A 21,797-nucleotide genomic window follows, 5' to 3' on the forward strand; every position below is an offset into this window, starting at 1 on the left:
ATTAGGTATTTTAACTGTCTTTTTCACTTTACATCAGAAAAAATTGGTTATAGACTCCACAAACAAGTCATCTTAGTAAAGTGTTATGAGGAAATATTGCACTGCAAATGAAAATTTTACCAAAGTTTCATTGAGTTTTGGCTTTTATTAGGACAGTATTCCTCTAGTTTAATCTCCTAATACAATTGTTCCCATGCCTTTCACTCTTTTACTGCAAGAGCTACATCTAATAAAGCTAACTATTCATTTGAGATTATTTTGAAGTAAGCTATTTACACAGTTGTAGCCCTAATGACTCCAGAGACTTTAAGATTCTTGATATTTTTTGTTAACATTGTAACATCTAGGACTAAAAGTAAACTACGTTTTACATTTTCAATATTTACATGGATTCTTTTATGATTGCTAGTTTTATAATCTCATGTGCCTTTGGAGAATTATAGATGAGTGGCTAATTTCCAATTTAGGTAAAGGAAGGAACCTCTTGATAAGTTAAATGGATGCATTTTCTTAACTGAACACAAGCAAAACCTACAACTTTGAGTGTGGCAGGGAGCATTCTACAAGCCCAGGGCTATGGTCCTCTGTGTTCTGTGCACCCAGGATGCAGGGATGGCACTTGCTATGTTTTTCCTGGCAAAACCGCTTCTTTCAGGGAAATGAGAGACCTGCCACAGTGAACTCCTAGCATGAACTTTAAGGCTCAGAAACATACAAGGCAGTCCTCCACCTAATTTTAGGCTTTTCATTCTCCTGCCCCCAAATGAGCAATAACCTGCCAGAAATGTTAAAGAAATTTCCTACTGTGTTCCGTTAGTAGGGATGCTTCCTCCCCCTTCCTCACTCGAGGGGGTCCAGGAATTGGCAATGTGCTCTGCTTTCACACACCCTATGCAGAAACACAGCTATCCGCAGGTCCAGGAATAACCCACCTCCAGGCTCAGTGGACTTCTCCAGCTACAATTACTTGTTTGATGAGTGTATAGTTTTAAGTACCAGTTCTAAGACTATGACTCCCAAACTTCTATCTCTGCCCTGGATATCTCCTGTGAACTGCACATGCACCTATGCAAATGCCTTGGCGACATCTGTATTTGGGTGACAAACAGGTATTTCAGCTGTAACACATACAAAACTGAACTCCTGACCTCTCCCTAAAAGCTCCTGCGCCGTGCTATTCCTGAGCTCAGTAACATATGCTCATGGATGCTCTTCCCTTCAGGCACTTAGGCCTAAAATCTGGTAGTGATCCTGACTCCTCTTTCTTCCCACCCTACATGTAATATGTCATCAAATCCCATTGTCTTCAAATATGTCTAGAATATGAACACTTCTCACATTCATGAAAGAAGGGCAGGCTCCTATGCCAATGAAACAATTGGAGAAGCTGAAAATCCTCTTGGAGTTTAAAAATGTACTCACTAAAATTTAAACGTCACTAAGTGGATATCATTTCATGATACTCCAGGAACTGAGCTGGTAATTTGGAATCTCATCTTGAGCAATTCTATATAGCTTAAAAAGAAAACCAGATAGAAATGTAAGGAAAAAAATTCGACATCACTGATCATTAGAAAAATGCAAATCAAAACCACAATGACATACCATTCATATCAATCAGAATGGCTATTAATAAAATGTCAAAAAAAACAACAGATGCCAACAAGATTGCAGAGAAAAGGGAACGCTTTTACGCTGTTGGTGGGAGTGTAAATTAGTTCAACCATTGTGGAAGACAGTGTGGGGATCCCTCAAAGATCTGGAAATACCATTTGACCCAGCAATCCCATTACTGGGTATACACCCAAAGGAATATAAATCATCCTACTATAAAGATACAGGCATATATGTTCATTGCAGCACTAATCACAATAGGGAAGACATGCAATCAACCCAAATGCCCATCAACGATGGACTGGATAAAGAAAATGTGGTACACATACACCACGGAATACTATGCAACCATAAAAAGGAACAAGATCATGTCCTTTGCAGGGACCCGGATGGAGCTGGAAGCTGTTACGCTCAGCAACCTAAAAAAGGAACAGAAAACCGAACACCGCATGTTCTTACTTATAAGTAGGAGCTGAAGGATGAGATCACATGGACACATAGCAGGGGAACAACGCACACTGGGGTGGGTTGGCAGGGGGTTAGGGAGGAAGAGCATCAGGAAGAATAGCTAATGGACGCAGGGCTTAATACCTAAGTAATGGGATGATCTGTGCAGCAAACCACCATGGACCATGTTTGCCTATGTAACAAACCTGCACACCCTGCACATCTACTCTGGAACTTAAAATCAAACTTAAAGAAAAGCAAAAAAAAAAAAAAAAAAAAAGGAAAAAGAAAACCAGATAGAAAGTATGGGAGGGAGCTTAAGAGAGAAGAAAGATGGATCCAGAAGTACACTATTTATTTATGGAAGTATCAGGACAAGAGAATGGAGTAAAGGCTGGAAAAGAACTAATCAAAAAAAGAAAGAGGGAGAGAGAGAGAAAATCTCTTGAGCTGAAGATGGACTTATTAGGACAAAGTGCCTTGCAAGTACCCTGAGGAAAGACTACACTAAATTATGGAGAATCAACAATCAAAGAAATTTTTTTTTTAATTATCAAGTTGAAGATGAACTTGAGTCATAGAAAACTGCTTACCAAGTTGCTGGACTAGAATATTTTTAAAAATACACCTATAGATGTCTCCTCGCCAAAATTCTATAAATAGAAGAATCCAATTTTCTAGCAACAAAAGTGTTTACCTAGATGAGAAAGAAATTCAAAGTAACATAGTATTTCTTCACTGCAATGTTAAACCCTAAGAAACCATCAAGTCATTTTTAAAAGGTCTTGGAAAAGAATTTGTCTACAAATGTAGGGATTTCATATATGCTTCTCTGTTGTGACAGGAAAATAATTAGTAAAGTAAATATATTTATTTTTGTGAAGCATGTTTTCCAATTGGCTTTTCTCACATAAACACATTAAACTGAATTAAATATTTGCAACTCTTCCATAAAGGAATTATTGGGATTTTTCTCCTTTTGGACAAAGATTTTTAATCATCTTAGGCTCTCTATAAACTATAGCCTCATAATATAAAGTATTAGGAAGGAAGGAACTCCAAAAGCATATTGAAAATATGACTAGATTTTAAAATTGCCAAAAACATAGTGTATCATATTCATGTGCTCAGATGTAGTAAAACTGATTCACAATTCATAACAAATCTTGTACGTTAATTTAAAATAAGGTCTGTGTGTTATTTCATAAACAGCGCCTGATTTGTATCAACCATGATATGGGAAGGTATGATATAGTTGTAATTAAAAGAATGAAGTTCCTGAGGGTATTTTCCTTACATTTTTCACTCCTCTGATGATCCCACAGAATCATTCCCACTCTCTGGGAGAGCCTCTTATCTTATCCGTTAATAACAAAGCAAAAGACATGGTTAATGGATAATTACATTTCCTGGGATTTTGGCTTTTGTGGCTGATATACTTCACCCTATTTCATATTACTCCTACCATAAAAAGTTCTCTGGTATATTATTCATCAATTATTTCCACTTATAAATGGTTTAGCAAAATGCCTACTTATTATTAGATCATTCCGAGAATATATTATTTCGGAATCTATATTTTATCTTGCACATATTGGCATCCCACTAGAAATGGTATGAATAGAAGGACAATTTGTACCACTATGAATATCAGTCTAAAGCAAATAAGTCATTCATGGTACACAAATGTCAAATATCCAGATCAAATCACATGAGTCTTACTCGTTCTATTTTCCTATAATTACAACTATCATACTGAACCAAACACAGTTTACATATCACATTCCGTAACTTACTAATTTTACAATACACAAATACATGTATACTATTTGCAAATCACCACTTTTAATATTTCATGATTTTTATTTCAACTGAATTAAAGCTTGTTTTTAAAAATTGCAAGCATACTCAAAACAGAAATTATGTGTGTGTGTGTGTGTATATATATATATATATATATACACACATACATACAGTCACAATTTTTCTAGGCATCCTGATGTAGGTGATTAGATGAAAGAATCCATTGTTTTACATGCTCAGTCTCAATATTTAGGTGAAAGGTATGCTATAAAACTAATACTCTATTTCTGGAGGAAAAAATGTGCAGAATAGTTTTCCATCTATGCCTCTCCTGGGATCATTTTAGATAGACAACCTAAACATCAGTCCGAGCTTCCTTTCTCTGTATATTGTTAAGTGTTTCCTGGTGCTAGAACACTTCTTTGAACCTACGTTCAGGTAAGACCCTCATGCTTCTCGAGAGTTTTGTCTGATCATTGAATACCCACTGTGCTTGGTCTTTGTTGTCTTTCCATTAGAAAGTGAGTGTAACATCAGTACCCAGTGACAGTTGTCCCTATCAGATCCCTTTCACTATCTTTCCAGGTAGGGGACAGGTCACCAGGTGTACATTTCCCATTCGACATTGTTTTAAAGCTTGTCTTGCTTGTAACAAATACTTTCATATCTTTTAGCTTCTCCAGTAGCACTAAATCTCTTGAGATTTCTTTGAAAGAGGTAGTGTCAGATTAAAATCAGCTCTTCCTTCAATGTCGTTACTGAAAGAAGTGAAAGGAATTAGATGGTGAATATCATATACTTTCCCTGATGATATCTCCCTTAATGCCCAAGTGCTGTTAGTATTCTGTGCTCAGATCCAGCGAGTGCCATTTGCTTCCCTCTGAGATCAGCAGCTCGAAGCAGGAGAGCCAATAATCCATCTTTCAGAGGCTGCTCTTTTCAGTTACAATAAATTTTGATGGAAGGTGGGCAAATTTTGAAGATAATTAGAACATACTATCCTTCCTCTGTTATTCCTCTTGACATAATAACTTAGAAAATATAGTTTATATTATAACAAGCTCATTTGCTCAAAGCATGTGTTCCAAATGCATTTCCAGGATATTTAAAGACACGTGATGCCTCTCAGTGAGAGGTGTCACTTGACACTGGGGAATGAAATATAGACTGTGGATATGTTTGGCAATAGCTAAATATGTTAAAATGTTAATGTATTTTGCTCATTTAAGGTGACCCTTCTTCTAGATACTGTATATGTACAAAACAAATAGTCAAAAGGAATTTGCAACCTAGAAAATGGGCTACTTTAGCAGACAGCCTCGGGTCGATCCACCTATTTTCTCTATCTATATTTTCAAGTTTTCCCAGAGACACACTTCTCTCCTTTAAAAAAAAAAAAAAAAAAAAGCCAGTCATCAAGTAACTACTCTGTGTCAGGCATTGCACATACTGAAAAGACATAGTGAGCAAAGACAGAGGTAGTCCCTTTCAGAAGATTGCCGGTGCCCGAGTGTCCAGGCTACTCCGTTAATGTGCTCCTACGAGGCAGGCTAGACACGATCATCACCATGGGACACCCTCAGTTTTCACAGTGAAGCCTATCAAAACGTATGTGGCTTAGCAGCTGGGAAATCAGGTATCAAGAGAATTCAGTGACAAGAATGAAATATAAATTTTAGAAACTTCTCTCTCTAAAAGCTGCCTGTCAGAGGATTTCTATAAAGTTCTAGCACATCCCAGAAACCAGAGCTAAACGAGTTCCCCATGAGACCCATAAATTATGAGACGCACTAAACAAAAGAAAACTGCCAAATTTCCAAAAGCTATGTATTTTTATAAGCTTTATCTGAAATCTGGTCATACCATGAAGCCAGTTAGAAAATAAAAAATAACCTGTCCATGAACTTTGAATGTTACAGTTGTCTAATATTTTCAATAGAATTCATGGATATGATTAAATTTTGTTTTTAGGCTATGTGAAGATAAACCATTTCTAGTTAGCTTTAATCCACGTTAAAGATAAACCTTGAGGCCGGGCGCGGTGGTTCACGCCTGTAATCCCAGCACTTTGGCAGGCCAAGGTTGGGGGCGGATCACCTGAGGTCAGGAGTTTGAGACCAGCCTGGTCAACCTAGCGAAACCCTGCCTCTTATTAAAAATACAAAGAATTAGCTGGGCGTGGTGGCGCGCGCCTGCAGTCCCAACTACGTGGGAGTAAACCTCGGACCTAAGGTACAAAGTCTGGATTCTCTCCTCGACTCCCCCGTAGCACTGTAGGCTTCCCTCTTAAAGGCTGTACTGCACACCCTTGCAGCTGCCGGTTTTCCCGCCCATCTCCTTCACAGTCCAATGTCGTGAAGACAAAGTTCCCGTCTGCCTTGCTCACCGTTGTGTATCCCAGTGCCTGGCAAATACAAGGTACTCATAAAAGTTTTTGAATAAATAATCAATGTGTACTTTAAATTTAGAAAAATATTGTATAGGTATCTATGATTAACTATCTTATTCAAATCAAATTGATTTCATTTCATATACCCTTAGGAGTTTATTTTCATTGCCCTATCTGTGAACTATTCAAGTCAAGGTAGCTCATGTCAAGAGCATGGCTCTGGAGTCCAATCTTTTCCATCAGATCCTGGCTCCATCGTGACTTCAAGTTGCTTCTCTGTTACTTGAAGTTACTTCCTGTTAGAGAATTGTGAGTGTAAGGTAAGATAATTACTGTAAAGTATATAGCCCAATACCACAGCAGCTGCTATTTTTATTTGCCAATGTTATTTTCATTAGCAAAACAAAGTAGCTGATAAGGCAATATCCCACCACACAGGGAACCAGACAGGCCTTTGGCTCACACCATTAGCAGCTGTTGGCAGGTTTTTCACTTTCAGAGGTTTAGCCTCAAAACTAAGTATAGGCCTGTGCCCAAAATTAAACATGTTATTTCTTTCCATTGTCCACTCCAATGAAGTTCCTGTTGTAGAAGTAGCAATAAACTTTTACAGAGCAAATGTTTCCCTAGCTAGTCTCATCTCAAATTTCTGCTTAACCTATCTACAGAAACCCACAAAGAACAAAACAATAATAATTAATTTTACTTCAACCACAAAACGCTGTGCTATATGTAACATGCTTTCCTTCACAATTAGCATTTGTGTAATGCCACCACGTGCAGCCTTTCTATAGGGTAGTTGAACAGTTCAACATCCAGAAAACAGATGCACAAAGCTGTTAAACAGAGTGTTGTTTGATATAGCAAAATCAATTTCAAATGGAAACATCTGCCACTTGGTTAAATTAAGAAGTGAATAAACTGCTTTGCTTGAGGATTTTGGATTTTTAATTTGTTTTTTTCTAATACACAATTTTAAAGTTTGTAATGAGAAAGTCTTTATCTTCCTATAAGAAATATACTTTAAAGCAACCTAAACAATATATCAATACAAAAACAAACAGAGAAACCAAGAAAATAGCAATGTTTCTGGAACGGTGTTAACCAAAATATTAATTTACAGGAGTCATAAGTTTTAATTATATAAATATCACAGTGTTTAAACTATTATTAACTATATGTATTTCCTTTTTTGATTTTCTGCCATGTTTGGAAGACAGCTGTGATTTACAGGACAAGAGCCCTCACTTATCCATCTCTACAGAATTTATTGCAGTGAATAATAATTATTTGTTGGGTAAATATAATGAGTGCACTGTTGAACAACATCATAACAATCATACATATTTCATCTGAGAAAAAAAGCAATGAATTGGCAGCCTTGGTAAATAGGAAATCTCTATTAGAACATTATAGGCCAAAATCCTTTATTATTATTATTATAATACTTTAAGTTCTAGGGTACATGTGCACAAGGTGCAGGTTTGTTACATATGTATACATGTGTCATGTTGGGGTGCTGCACCCATTAAATCGTCATTTACATTAGGTATTCCTCCTAATGCTATCCCTCCCCCTCCCCCCACCCCACGACAGGCCCAGGGTGGGGAACATCAAAATCCTCTTTGCACTGGGAAGAGAAATGGACAAAGTAAACTAGTTCTTGAATAATGTTTAGAAAAATGATGGGGTCTGGGCATGGTGGCTTGCATCTATAATCCCAGTACCCTGGGAGGCTGAGGTGGGAGGATGGCTTGAGCCCAGGAGTTCAAGGTTATGGTGAGCTAGGATCGTACCCCTGCACTCCAGCCTGACCTGCAAAACCAGACCCTGTCTCTAGGAAAAGCAAATGGTGGAGCTGTGTTTTGCATCCTTCCCTTTCCCCCTCTCAATTTCACATTCAAACACTCAGGACCTGCCCATTCCCTCCCACTTTGAACAAAACCTGCTTTCAGAAAGTATCCGGTATCTGTCATGGACATGTTGACATGAATTCAGTTCATTGTTCCCCTTCCCAGGTGTCTTGGTGAGATTTAGCTGGATAATCTCCTCCTGCTTTGTAGTGGGGTTCTTTGGTCATCATCGGACTCCAGAGCGATACCTGTGGGCCTAATGTGTGAAGCTGGCTGAGGAGACTTGCTTAGAATGCAGCAATTTAGGCACTAATGTTCTGTTTGAAATAGATTGTGTAAATGACTTTTAGTTATGTGTCTTCAAAAAGGATTGGTGGATTATGTTCACCTGAACAGCCTCAGCCGCAATGCCTAGACTTCACTGATGAGGAAAACAGTTATGTATCTACCTGTGTGGTCCCTGCAGATGCTATTGGACAATTTGAACCCTGACAGCTGGCCACTCTCACCAGAGGTAAGCCAGTCAGGAGCATGTCCAGCTGGCTCCTTGGGACATAAGGCCCAACAGCTGTAACTAAGGCCAACCTAAGGCCCCAGGACATAACCCAAGTCCTGACTTGCTGCTCCTGTGGAGTCCCGCTGGTGAAGAGATTGCTCCTCCACTGAGTGGCCAAGACCTGGTTTCCATGAAGACTCTTTCAGAATGACCTCACCTGCCTCTTTCCTTCATCTGTGCATGTGGAATCTGACAGATGGCTGAGCAATGAACACTTAGATAGAAATCATAGTACAATGTGCTTGTGTTTCAGTGGTACTCTGACTGTGCCTTCATGTAAAGTCCCATGCATTGAAAGTAAGAATTAGCTGCTTTTTCTCTATAACTTGAACTAGTGTATCATGGAAATTATAGGATGAAAAGTTTTGATTCCATTAAAGGAATTCCTGACACCGATAGTTGAGGGTTCTTGGGGGTCATTTCAAATCAGGCATTCCCATCAGGCAAAACTTTTCCCCATCAATGAGCAAAGGCCATTCTGAGACCAAGTTGAATGTTGCTCTCTCCCAAAACAATGAGCAGACCTCTTTCCCTCCCAGCAAGACACAGAAGCACCTGCTCTGTGCATGTATTCTTATTTAGGAACTCAAAAACTAAGGAGGGTTTACAATGATTATGAGAAAAGCTAACATTTATTAAGGTAAAAATGCTCTCATAATCTCATCTTTCCATGACTCTTATCCACTGAAAAAAGCAGTTGAATTTCCAAATTATAGGGAAATTATTTTGTAAATTTTCCTGAAAATTTTTATCTAAGGACCATCTTAAGGTATCTAATAATCAGTTTCCAATCACTCACTTAACAAGTATTAATGTAATATCTAGTTTGTTTCAGAAACTGTGCTAGATGCTAGGAATACAGGAGTTCAAATGATAGAAAATGCAGTTGTTCATTCTGATTAGTGAAAGAGAAAGACATGAATTCCCCATCCTGACACCAAAACCACCATGTCAAGGTGACCAGCGGCCAAAGCTAAGCCGATTTGATCTCCCTGCAGCACTTGATGGTGTTGATGATCCCTTCCTCAACACTGGGATCAAAGGAGAAGATTCCATCCTCCTTCTTTCTGATGGAGCTTCTCATTCTCCTGGTTGTTCTCTCCCATCTCCTCATCTCCCTGACCACTGTTAGAGTGCCCAGAGTTCTGGTTTGACCTTTTTTCTAGTCTATACTACCCTCATGGTAATCTCTTCTGGGCACAAGTCTTTAACTATCTTCTATATGCTGATAACTCCTAGATTTATAGCTCCTGCTCAGCCACATTCTTTGAACTCTATACTTATATATACAACTTTGATATCTACACCTTGACTGTATAGAAGGCATCACAAACTTAACACATCAAAACTTAACTCCCATTCCTTCCCCCAGAGCCTTCTCTACTTTCGGCCTTCCCCATCTTTGTCAATGCCCATTCCATCTTTGCAGTTTGCTCAAGCCAAAACTCCTGACACCTTTCTTAATCTTACATATCCCACACTCCAACCATCTGGAATCTCTTTGGCTCTATCTCCAAAACATAGCCGGACTCTGGCCTTTTCTCGCCTCCTCCATTTCTCATCACCACATTTCACAAATGTGAAGGAATGTGATTGTCTCTTGCTCCAATGGTTGCAATTTTCCCACTGACATCCCAGATTCCATTCTGCATGTCCTAAAGTCAATTCTTAACATATGAGACAAAGCGATCCTTTGAGAACTTAGCTCATTGTCACTCTCCTACTAACGAGGCTTACAAGGCTCTATGTCATCCCCTTCGTTGCCTCTTTAACTTCACCTCTCAGAGCTCTCTTTTGCTAAGTGCTCCAGCCACAGGGACTTCCTTAAGAATGTCACTAAAATCTACCACCAGTGACCAGCATCCTGCCTCAGGGCTTTAGACTTGCTGTTTTCACCTCCTAGAATGCTTTTCCTGAATATCTGCTAATTCCATTTCCTCATCTGTTTTTACTCAAATGTATCTTCTCACTGGAGCCTTTTCTGACCATCCCATGTAAAACCACAGCCCCTCCCAGCCTCTAAGATTTCCCCTTTCCTGCCTTAATTTTCTCCATAGCATTCATTAGTATGTGACATCCTCATATTTTTATATTCATCTTATTTGTTGTCTGTCTACCTTCATTGAACTCAAAGCCTCATTATGATAGAAAGTTTTCTTATTTTATTTACTAATGTTACCTCAATACATAGAACTGTATGTGGCTCACAGTAGGTGTTAGACACAATTTTAAAAAAACACACACAATATGTGATAAACAAGTAAACAATTATACAAATATTTTATAATTGTAATAGTTATTGGTGTAAGGTTTTATGATGGGGGATGTGAGAGCAGTCAGGAGGGGCAGAGGAGGCTTCCATGGGAGTGTGACAGCTGAGAAAGGGTGATTTGCTCGGATTAGCCATGAGGAGAGGAGGGAAAACATCCGGAATAGTCAGCGTGGTGGTGACCATGAGGCAAGATTATGTGGTCCAGGACCCAGAGCAGGAGGATGCTGCTGGAGAAATAAGTGAAGCAGAGGGTGACTCGATTCAGGGTGGGTGTGTCAGCAAGAGCTCAGTCTCAGAGGGCATGTGAGTCATGGAAATAATTTCCATTTTGTCCTAAATGGAGTGAGGGGGCAGTAAATCATTTTAAGAAGAGTGGCATGATTAAATTAGCATTTTAGAAAGTTTACTTTTTCTCCAATATGGAGAAAAATTGGAGGAGGCAAGACCAAGGAGGCGGTCCCTCCTTTCATGGGGCATACGTATCCCATGGAGAGATAAAAATCATCAAATGTTGTATTTTATCAACTCAAATCACTCCTTTTTTTTTCTTTTGAGATGGAGTCTTGCTCTGTTGTCCAGGCTGGAATGCAGTGGCGTGATCTAGGCTCACTGCAACCTCCACCTCCTGGGTTCAAGCGATTCTCCTGCCTCAGCCTCCTGAGTAGCTGGATTACAGGCGTGTGCCACTACACACAGCTGATTTTTGTATTTTTAGTAGAGACGGGGTTTTGCCATGTTGGCCAGGCTGGTCTCAAACCCCTGGCCTCAAGTGATCCTCCCACCTTGGCCTCCCAAAGTGCTGGGATTACAGGCTTGAGCCACCATGCCTGGCCTCTCAAACCACTCTTTTTTATTCGCATTTTTTAGTTTCTGAAGTTGGGATGTGGGTTACGATCCACAGTGTCTTGGATTTGATAAAATGTGGTACAGCAGAAAACATCAGGCCATGAGAAGTGCTGCAGTATGAGGAAAACATGACAAGGTGCAGACAGTGGATGTGAGGTTGTGAAATGTATATTTGGTCTTTGTCCTAAAATCCTTGGAACCTTTAAAATGGCAAGTGTCTTTTTGTATGTTAATAAGTAGACTGGTGACTAGCAGCCACTAGGTACCTTCAGGATGGGGGCTGGTCACCCCAAGAGCCAAGGCAAGAGCCAAGGTGGGACTTCCAGCCCCATCCCACAACCTCCAGGGAGGGGAGAGGGGCTGAAGGTTAAGCCAATCACCAATGGCCAATGATTTAATAGTCATACCTACGTAATGAAGCTTTCATAAGAACCCAAAGGAACAGGATTCAGAGAGCTTCCGGATAGCCAAACACAGCCGGGCACAGTGGCTCACACCTGTAATCCCAGCACTTTGGAAGGCCGAGGCGGGTGGATCACTTGAGGTCAGGAGTTCAAAACCAGCCTAACCAACACGGTGAAACCCTGTCTCTACTAAAAACACAAAATTAGCCAGGTGTGTTGGTGCATTCCTGTAATCCCAGCTACTCGGAAGGCTGAGGCAGGAGAACTGCTTGAACCCAGGAGGTGGAGGTTGTAGTGAGCCAAGATCATGCCATTGTACTCCAGCCCAGGCAACAAAAGCAAAACTCTGTCTTAAAAAAAAAAAAAAAAAAAAAAAAAAAGCCAAACGTATGGGGACTTCCAGAGAGTGGCACACCCTGAAAGTGCATGGGAGCTCCATACTCTTTCCTGCATACCTGGACCTATGGGTCCCTTAATCTGTGTCCTTTGTAATATCCTTTATAATAAACTGATAAATATAAGTATTTCCTTGAGTTCTCTGAGCTGCTCATGCAAATTTATCAAATTGATAGAGGAGGTTTTGGGAACCCTGATTGGTAGCTGATTGGTCAGAAGCACAGGAAAAACAACCTAGGGCTTCCAATCAACATCGACAGTGGTGCTTCTTTTTTTGGATTGAGCCCTCGACCTGCGTGATCTGACTCTGTCTCCAGTTGGATGGTGTCAGAATTGAACTGAATGAGAGGACTCTCAGTTGGCGTCCACTGAAGAATTGATGGCTTGCTTGGTGCATGAAGAAAACCCCATACACATCTGGTCACAGAAGGATTCTGTGCTAAATATTGCAGGATGAGAACAGAGAAATAAAAGTTTGCTTTTTCTACAGTGAATACAAGACCACTTTGGCCTCAGTGGCCAGGGCAGCCTTTTCAGAGTGGTGGCATTTAAACTAAAATCTAAGTGACCAAAAGGAGCCTTCCATAAGAGGACATGGCCTAGCAGAGGCAACAAGGAGTCCCAGGACTCAGGAGTGAGTTTGTTGTGTTTATCAGTTATCCATTGCTAAGTGAAAAAACAACCTCAAAACCTAGTGACTCAGCCCAGCAATCATGTATTTGTCACAACTCTGTGGCTCAGCAGTTTGGGTTGGGTTTAGCCCATGATGGTCGGGCTCACATCATGTCTGGAGGCTGGCAGAGATGGAGGAAAGTGACTCCTGTGTCTCTCATGAAGCAGCAGAGTAGTTCAGCCTTCTTTCAGAAGCAGCCAGAGAAAAAGAAATCCCAAATCTGCAGTGTTTTTTAAGCCTTTTCATATATCATATTTGCTCTTGTCTCAAAGGTCAAAACAAGTCACGTGGCCAAGCTTGGAGTTAATGTGGGAGGGCCACACAAGGACATGGATCAGGGAGGGGTAATTCACTGTGTGTCCTTACTATAACAATACCCGACAATGAGCTGAAGGAAGAGAAGGAAGGATAGAGTGAAAGGAGGTAGCAAGTTTGAAGAGGTAGGTAAGTAGGGTTCAGATCATGTTCTTTCTTTATAGACCAGAGAATGTCTGGTTGTTTTCTAAGTGGACAGGGAGATACCATAAAGTTTTAAGCAGGAAAATAATTTGATCTGGTCTACATAGTTCAGAGTGCCTCCTTATCATTGATCATTACCAATGTGTCTTGTAATTGGACAAGAATGTGAGCAGGAAGGCCAGTTAAGAGATTGCTCTGTCAGTGGTCACAGGAGAAGACACTTGTGGCATGCCTATGGCGTGTGGCAGAGAGATGAGAAGAAGCAGCTGAACAGAAGAACCTTAGCGGTATCGCTGAGGCCTGGGTTAGATCTGGGGACAAAGGGCATTGAGAGCCTTTGTCTCTGTCCAGTAACAGATCCTGGTTTTAGCAGCTCAGATGGGGCCCATGGCCCAGGCAGGGCTCTGTAAATTTGCTAAAGAAATAAATACATTAACAAATTAATTACCACCTTGATTTTTGGTTTCCATTGTAACTACCTGGACAGAAATGGGCTGCTAACTGATTCAGGTGTTTCATCTTACTCTGGGGTGAGTTTTACTGCAATTTTTACTGTAATAATTATCTATTGCTATATAGCAAATTATCTCAAAGTGTAGTGGTTTAAAACAATACACACTTACTATCTCAGTTAGGAATCAGGAACAAGTTGGCTGGATGGCTTCAGCAAAAGGTCTCTCATGAGGCTGCAGACAAGATGTCAACCAGAACTGCAATCATCTGAAGGCTCAGTGGGGTTGGAAAATCTACTTCTAAGGTGGCTTCCTCACACAGCCAGCGACGTGGTGCTGGATGCTAGTGGAAGGCCTCAGCTCCACACTGAGCTCTTCCATGTGGGCCCCTTCCCAGGCTGCTTGAGCATTCTCACAACATGAAGGGTGACAGCTAAATATGTATCCTCTTCATGACGCAGTCTTGGATGTCTCACATTATGACGTCACCATATTCTAGGCATTAGAAGCAAGTCGCTGTCCAGCCCACATCCAGAGGGAGAAGAAGCAGATATTTTACCTTCTGAAGGGAGGTGTGTCAGAGTATTTGTAGGCAATATTAAAGCCACCAGAATTATTAATGACATTCACCATCTTTTGAGTACCCAACAGGTGTCAAGAATTGCACTAGCTATTTTATGGACACTGTCTCATTTGACCCTCACACCAGCATCTTACAGATGAGGAGAGAAAATCTCAGAGGATCTGCAGATGTGTCTGAGATATCAAGGCTACAAAGGGATAGAACCAGGACTCTAAATTGTATCAGTCTGACTCTGAAACCTTCCCTATTTTTGTCCCGCTGTATCTGGGCCTTTTCCCAAACAGCACGTAGAACCTTAAGAAAAAGCTTGGCAGTTCAGAAACCTAATTTCATATAAGGCATCATCTGTCTGTTTTAAACTATGTGCTACTTGGAAGCACTGACCACTGTTGCGCACATAAAATTGTATTAATGTGAACCTCATTATTCAGAATTTGTGATAATGATTAAGTTTATCACAAAGTTTAAACGTATTAAACAAATTGATGGTATAAATAAGATTTCATTTAAAATATGATAGCTTTTGGCTCAGTGCCATGGCTCACACCTATAATTTCAGCACTTTGGAAGGCTGAGGTGGGTAGACTGCTTGAGCCCAGCGGTTGAGGACCAGCCTGGGCAACATGGTGAAATTCCATCTCTCAGTTGGAGACCAGCCTGGGCAACACGGTGAAACCCCACCTCTACAAGAAACACAAAAATTAGCTGGGCATGGCAGTGTGTACCCATGGTCCCAGTTACTTAGGAGGCTGAGATGAAAGGATCGCTTGAGCCTGGGAGGTCAAGGCCATAGTGAGCTGTGATCCAGCCTGCAATCCAGCCTGGATGACAGAGTGAGACCCTGTCTCAAAAAAATAAATAAATCATAAATCATAAAATATGATAGCTTTCACAGACATTAGTTATGCAAAATTCAAAACTATAATGTTTTCACTAAGGCCTTACAAGATTTAATGTGGTCTAAAGCTTTTTGGATGAGAGTTCATGTCTCTTTTTGTGCCGGAAAAACTTAATGCTAAAAATTTCTAAGACACACAGTTTTACTGGTTCACTGTTTCAAGCTGACTTTCTTCCACATCCCCTCAAACACTTGGTGTTAGCCTTGAACCCAAACTGCTAACAATAGGATGCTAAGACGGAAACATCTTTTGGGGAGTGTCTCTGACACTTGTAGATATGCTAAGAAATATATGTTACAGCTGCACATGGAAGCCTTCCTGCTGAATCTGGAAATACGCTTACCTCAGATCATGGTTGCCACGAAAAATGAGCTTATTTTGTAGAACCCTGAACATCTGTCTTGAACAATGCTGGCTAACGTCAGGAAAAATGGAGTGGAATTGAGCCTATGCATCTCTGAGAGAGTGAGTCAGAATGGTGTTTTCCAGTCTCCAGCCTACGGTGGGTGCCTGCCTTCCAAATCGGCTCACACCTATGTCCGAAGCTGTCCCAGGAGAGGCTGGGGATATGCCCTTGGGCTTTCAGGGACTCCTTTTAGAATCTTTCACTGGGAGTTTCTTCTCTTCCCCAAATTTTCATTTTCATTTTTTTTTCCTGCTGAGCCACTATTCTCACTGTCGTCCAAGAATTTCTGCCTAATGCATGCACAGTCCATGGTCTCTGTGACATCTTCTGTCCCTCACTCCCGGTCTCCCACGCCTTCCTCCTCAGGTACACAATGTACACAGTGCCTGTTTTAGATGCCTTATCTACTCATTTTGAAGACAAAGTTTATTCTGGAGGAGACTGAATAGTAAGCGCTAACATCTATCAAAAGAGATTACTGCGTGCCAGACACTCTCCCAAGTGCTGCACCTACACCCACACTCGCCACCCTCATCCCAGCCCTGAAAGGAAGGTGACACTATTGCCCACATTTTATAAATGATGAGACCAAGTGACATACCTGCAGTGACAGAGCTAACAACAGGGCAGAGGCGAGGTTCAAACCCCCATCCTTCATGACTGCCCCAGCTGCCTCTCAAGCAGACTCTGGCCGATAGAAAGGTAATTCAGTCTCAGTGCTCAAAGAAGTGTCACCTTCATCTCCAATGTGCAGATTGTTTTTGCTCCCTCAGCGCCACATTTCAGGATGTTTACAGTCCTATTACCATGTGACTCATTATTCCACGGATTTGAATCGATCAAATCAAACCCTCCCAAAAACACAACTAGATGCTAGCTGGTAAGACACCAACAGACATGGTGTATGGTTCTGTCATTATCGTCCTCAATACTATAACAGCAAATACCATTTTACATCACAGTTAAAGAAATAATTTGACCTGAGCCACAATCTGGTGCAATGTGATAGAAACGACAAAATGTACCTTCATGACTTTGGAGGCAGATGACCTAGGTTTGAATCCTAGTTCTACCACTTACAACATGCTTGTCCTCTGTGCCTCAGCTTTCATATCTGTAAAATGGGCATCATAGTGTTATCTACTCTGTAGGCTTGAGGGTTAAAAGAGTTAATACAAATTAAGCTATCAGAACAATGCCTGACACATGAAAGGAACTCTTAAAAATGTTAGCTACTATTTAACTTCAGCAGGTACTATTCTCACCCTCACTGCATACAGCTATAAGTATATAAGCACCCCCGGGCTTAGATATGATATAAGTTTTCAGTATTCTGCAATGTCTTTTTTTTTTTTTTTTAATGCTGCTGAGTGGCAGACTATCCTCAGAGACAGCCTCAGGGTAAGAGGCATAGAGAGGCAGCACAGCCAAGGGAATGTTGACCTTTGGCTCTTGCCTGTGGCTGGAGAGTGACTCTCCCTAGAGTCTGCAGGGAGGCGGTCCTTGAGAGAGGTGAAGGTTATGCTCTGGTAGGGCTAGAAGTACACACACATCCGCTGATAAACCCAATCGAGGTGACACCTGCCTTCCCAGGTGTCACTCAGGCGACTGGTGAGATGGACGGATTGTCCCTTCTAGCAGCTCAAGCCTTGAGGCTCTTATTTTCACCTGTGCACAAATAGAAGTCATTCTTGAGGCAAAGGGGGAAAAATAGGAACATTGTCATCATTACGTATGACCCCATATGAATCCTGGACCCCTAAGCGGTGTACGTTCAACAGGAGCAGAATGTGAGACAGTGTAGATGCTTCCCTAGAAGTTTGTAGGGTGCTAGGGGCAATGTGACCAAATTCCATTCCACAGAAATGACATCCAAGAGAAGCTGGCTACAGTTGGAAACAGGGACATATTTTGTAGAGCAGCAGTCCCCAACCTTTTTGGCACCAGGGACCGGTTTTGCAGAAGACAATTTTTCCAGGGACCAAGGGTGGGGGTATAGCTTCAGGATGATTCAAGCACATAATGTTTATCATTAGATTCTCATAAGAAGCATGCAACCTAGATCCCTCATATGTGCAGTTCACAGTATGGCTTGTGCTCCTCTGAGAATCTAATGCCCCCCTAGATCTGGCAGGAGGCGGAGCTCAGGCAGTAATGCTGGCTCACCGGCTGCTCACCTCCTGCTGTGCAGCCTGGTTCCTAACAGGCCACTCATGCATACCAGTCCACGGCCTGCGGGTTTGGGACCCCTGTTGTAGAGGATAGATCTTGAAATTTAACCTTGATGTAGGGGAAGGAGTGGGAAGAACAGGACCAATTGTCGTCACACAGTGAAAAGGATTGCTGGGACAGACAGTGGGGCCCAAGTAGCTGAGGCACGTGGGAGCTGAGGAGCCACTTGGAGACGTGGTGTCAGCATGGAGGAAGTAAAGGCCAGAGAGTGAGAGCAAACAAGCAGACCACTATTCTGTGGAAAGACAATTTCCACTTGGATGGTCTTGACACAAAAGGTCTTCAAAATGCTAAACTGAGACTCTCCAAAGAGTCCTCTTTGGGGTTCAGTCAGAATGGCTTCATGATACAAGTGTTCTCCTGGCATGCTAACACACTCCATCTGAAAGAATAGAAATTTAAATTTTTATATAAACATTTTCTAACTCCACATTCGGTCTGGCCAACTGGTGATGAAGAAAATAATCTCTTTATTAATCAAGTAGCTTAAAGGGAGAGTAAATAAACATGTCTTGACATGGGCATTAGTGAAATGCAGAATTCAAAGGAAAAACAAGGTGGCATCTTCCTAAATTTTTTTTAGGAAAAATTTCTAAAGAGGCTTCCTTTGATGTTGTACTTTTAAACACATTTAGGGACGCGTTTTAGATAGCTTATCTTAGAACCTGGGTCAGAAGGTTCTATCTCAAAATCAGCTGGGAGGAACATGGTATTCTCTGACAGCTTGCTGTTTGTTGTGGTATGCTCATCACATTAAACCTTTTTTATTTGCAGAATATAGAATAGCCAGCAAAGCAAGTAAAATATAGTAATAATTATCTTGAGTTTGCATGAGAGATACAAAGAATCCACCCCACTGGGTCAGATAAAAATCCACAAAATTAAACAATGTGTGTCATTTAGAGTACAGGGCCTTGGAATTCATAAAGCCATATACAGGAAGAGGGAAATCTCATATATTTTAATAATAGAGAGAATAATAAGTTTTAATTTTCTACATGTCCATGCTGATTAACTTATTAAGTAACACATTTTTTCTTTAAGAGCCATATTTTGCAAAAAAAAAAAAAATAGTACTTTATCTATAAACAATATATTCAGGAAAAACATGTTGCTTATAGATTCAAAAAATTATTCAGAAAAACTTTTCAAAAAATTATTACCCAAAATATAATTATTTTTAAAAATCTATATTTAAAATATTCAAAAAAATTCAGGAATAGTTTTTATTCAACAAATATTTATATTTATTTTTCATGCAAAATAAATCACATATAAGCAGTCCTTAGCTCATATATCAGGTTCCCTATACAAAACTGACTGGTAAGTCGCTTGTTTAGAAGCTAATTTGTTGGTTAATGAGAAATCAATACTCATACAACCAATACTCAACTGCATGTTATGAGTATATTAAAGAGACATAAACATAGTCTGTAGTCCAATTGGTGAGACAAAACTGATGTGTGCATTGCTAGTAAACAACTGAAGGCAATTGTGTAGATTTTGTGGTGAGATAAAGAAAACATGTTGAGATCTAGAGGAGAAGTAAGACTTGTAAGGTTTGTTTCCCAGGAAGCTTCAGGTCAGAGAAGTGGACCTTGAACACAGACTGAGACAGGATGAGGCTGGAGTGAATGTTAAATCCACACTGCTTTTTGGTTCTGCTGGAAAGTTCTCTCCTTCAAATTTTGAAAACAATAACATGAGTGAAGGGATTGCATATTCTATGTTCATGAGAGTCAGGATACTGGTCTGATTAGAATGAGGAGTGACTGTATTATTCATTTATCTATTCAAGTGTATTTGTATTAGTCCATTCTCATACTGCTATAAAGAAATGCCCAACATTGAGCAATTTATAAAGGAAAGAGCTGTAACTCACTCACAGTTCTGCATGGCTGGGGAGGCCTCAGGAAACTTACAATCATGGCAGAAGGCAAAGGGGAAGCAAGACACCTTCTTCACAAGGCGGCAGAAGTGGGAATGAACACAAGAGGAACTACCAAACACTTATAAATCCATCAGATCTCGTGAGAACTCACTCACTATCATGAGAACAGCATGGGGGAACTGCCTCATGATTCAATTACCTCCTCTGGTCTCTCCCTTGACATGTGGAGATTGTGAGGATTATGGGAATTACAATTCAAGATGAGATTTCGGGTGGGGACACAGACAAACCTTACCAATATTTAAAAGCCAACTTGATTTTGAAAGAAAGGAAGAGTAGTTTAGAGGTAATGGGGAAACTAACAGGGCCACTGAAATTTTTTGAACTGTGGTACAATGTTCCAGAAGTGATGTAATACAATAAGTTATTTCTACAGCAGCATGAGGATGTGTTCAACATAAGACGAAAGCCTGCTCATGAATGTCAAGAAAACAAGGAGAAACAGATGAGGAAAAACAAGAAAATAAAGTAGCTTTTATTTCATTTCATGTATCACATGTATAGATGTATTTTTCCCTTTTAAAGCATTTCAAAACAAAAAAAAAAGAGCCGGGTGCAGTGGCTCATGTCTGTAATCCCAGCACTTTAGGAGGCTGAGGTGGGTGGATCACCTGAGGTCAGGAGTTCAAGACCAGGCTGGCCAACATGGTGAAACCCCGCCTCTACTAAAAATACAAAAATTAGCCAGACTTGGTGGCAGGCACCTGTAATCCCAGCTACTCGGGAGGCTAAGGCAGGAGAATTGTTTGAACCCAGGAGGCGGAGGTTGCAGTGAGCTGAGATCACACCACTGCACTCCAGCCTGGGTGACAGAGCAAGACTCAGTCTCAAAAAAAAAAAAAAGAAAAAAAAGGATGACATGATGTAACAAATAAACATTAACTAATAACAAATGTTAAAAATAATCAGAAAACAATTTTTTATCAGAAAATGATAATAAAAGAAAGTACAATGTCACAATATAAATAATATCATACAAACTAAAAAGCAATGCAGAAAGCTAAAATGTTACCAAGAGATGAATATTTCACAATGATAAAATTCACCACGATGTGATTCTTGAATTGTTATATTCATACATTTTCCTCTTAATATAGTTTATTTTTTATTTTTATAATAAAAATATTTTATGTCCCCATGAAAAAGATAGAATATGATTCATATGCAAGAGTCTTTTACATGTGCACAGATTACAATTTCAAAGAAAAACACCTAATGGACAATACAAAAACTGGAAAGCAATAGAAATTCACTAGCATCAATATTCAAATGATATGCCCACTAAAAGAACGAATGTGTCCATAAAGTTCCTTGAGTTTAAAGAATTTTATAAAATTAACTTCTTGGTATCACTTTGGGCACACTGTTTGGAAAATCAAACCACACACACAGACACACACACACATACACACACACACGCCTAACCAACTCAAGTTGCAAAGTAAAATGGACAGCTAATTCAATTATCCAGTTAACACAAGCTTCTCTTCCAAAACCTCTCTCCTCTTCCTATGTCATCATCGACTCTATTGTTAGGGTATTTTAGGGGAAAAGAAAGGCTC

At 40.3% G+C, this 21,797-nt stretch overlaps 1 long non-coding RNA gene across 1 annotated transcript in view; it reads right to left on the bottom strand.

Moving 5' to 3' along the window:
* Positions 1 to 14,804, bottom strand: part of LOC105495953 (uncharacterized) — a 36,075-nt gene extending 21,271 nt beyond the window's left edge. The window contains exons 1-2 of the long non-coding RNA XR_011607499.1: positions 14,336 to 14,804; positions 6,092 to 6,268 (exon numbers count right to left, since the gene is read on the bottom strand). This is a non-coding gene — a long non-coding RNA (uncharacterized lncRNA). The remainder of the gene's footprint in view (positions 1 to 6,091; positions 6,269 to 14,335) is intronic.
* Between the last annotated feature and the right edge of the window lie 6,993 nt (positions 14,805 to 21,797).

The sequence above is a fragment of the Macaca nemestrina genome, chromosome 9 (assembly GCF_043159975.1).
Source record: "Macaca nemestrina isolate mMacNem1 chromosome 9, mMacNem.hap1, whole genome shotgun sequence".
In the NCBI taxonomy this organism is placed as follows: Eukaryota; Metazoa; Chordata; class Mammalia; order Primates; family Cercopithecidae; genus Macaca; species Macaca nemestrina.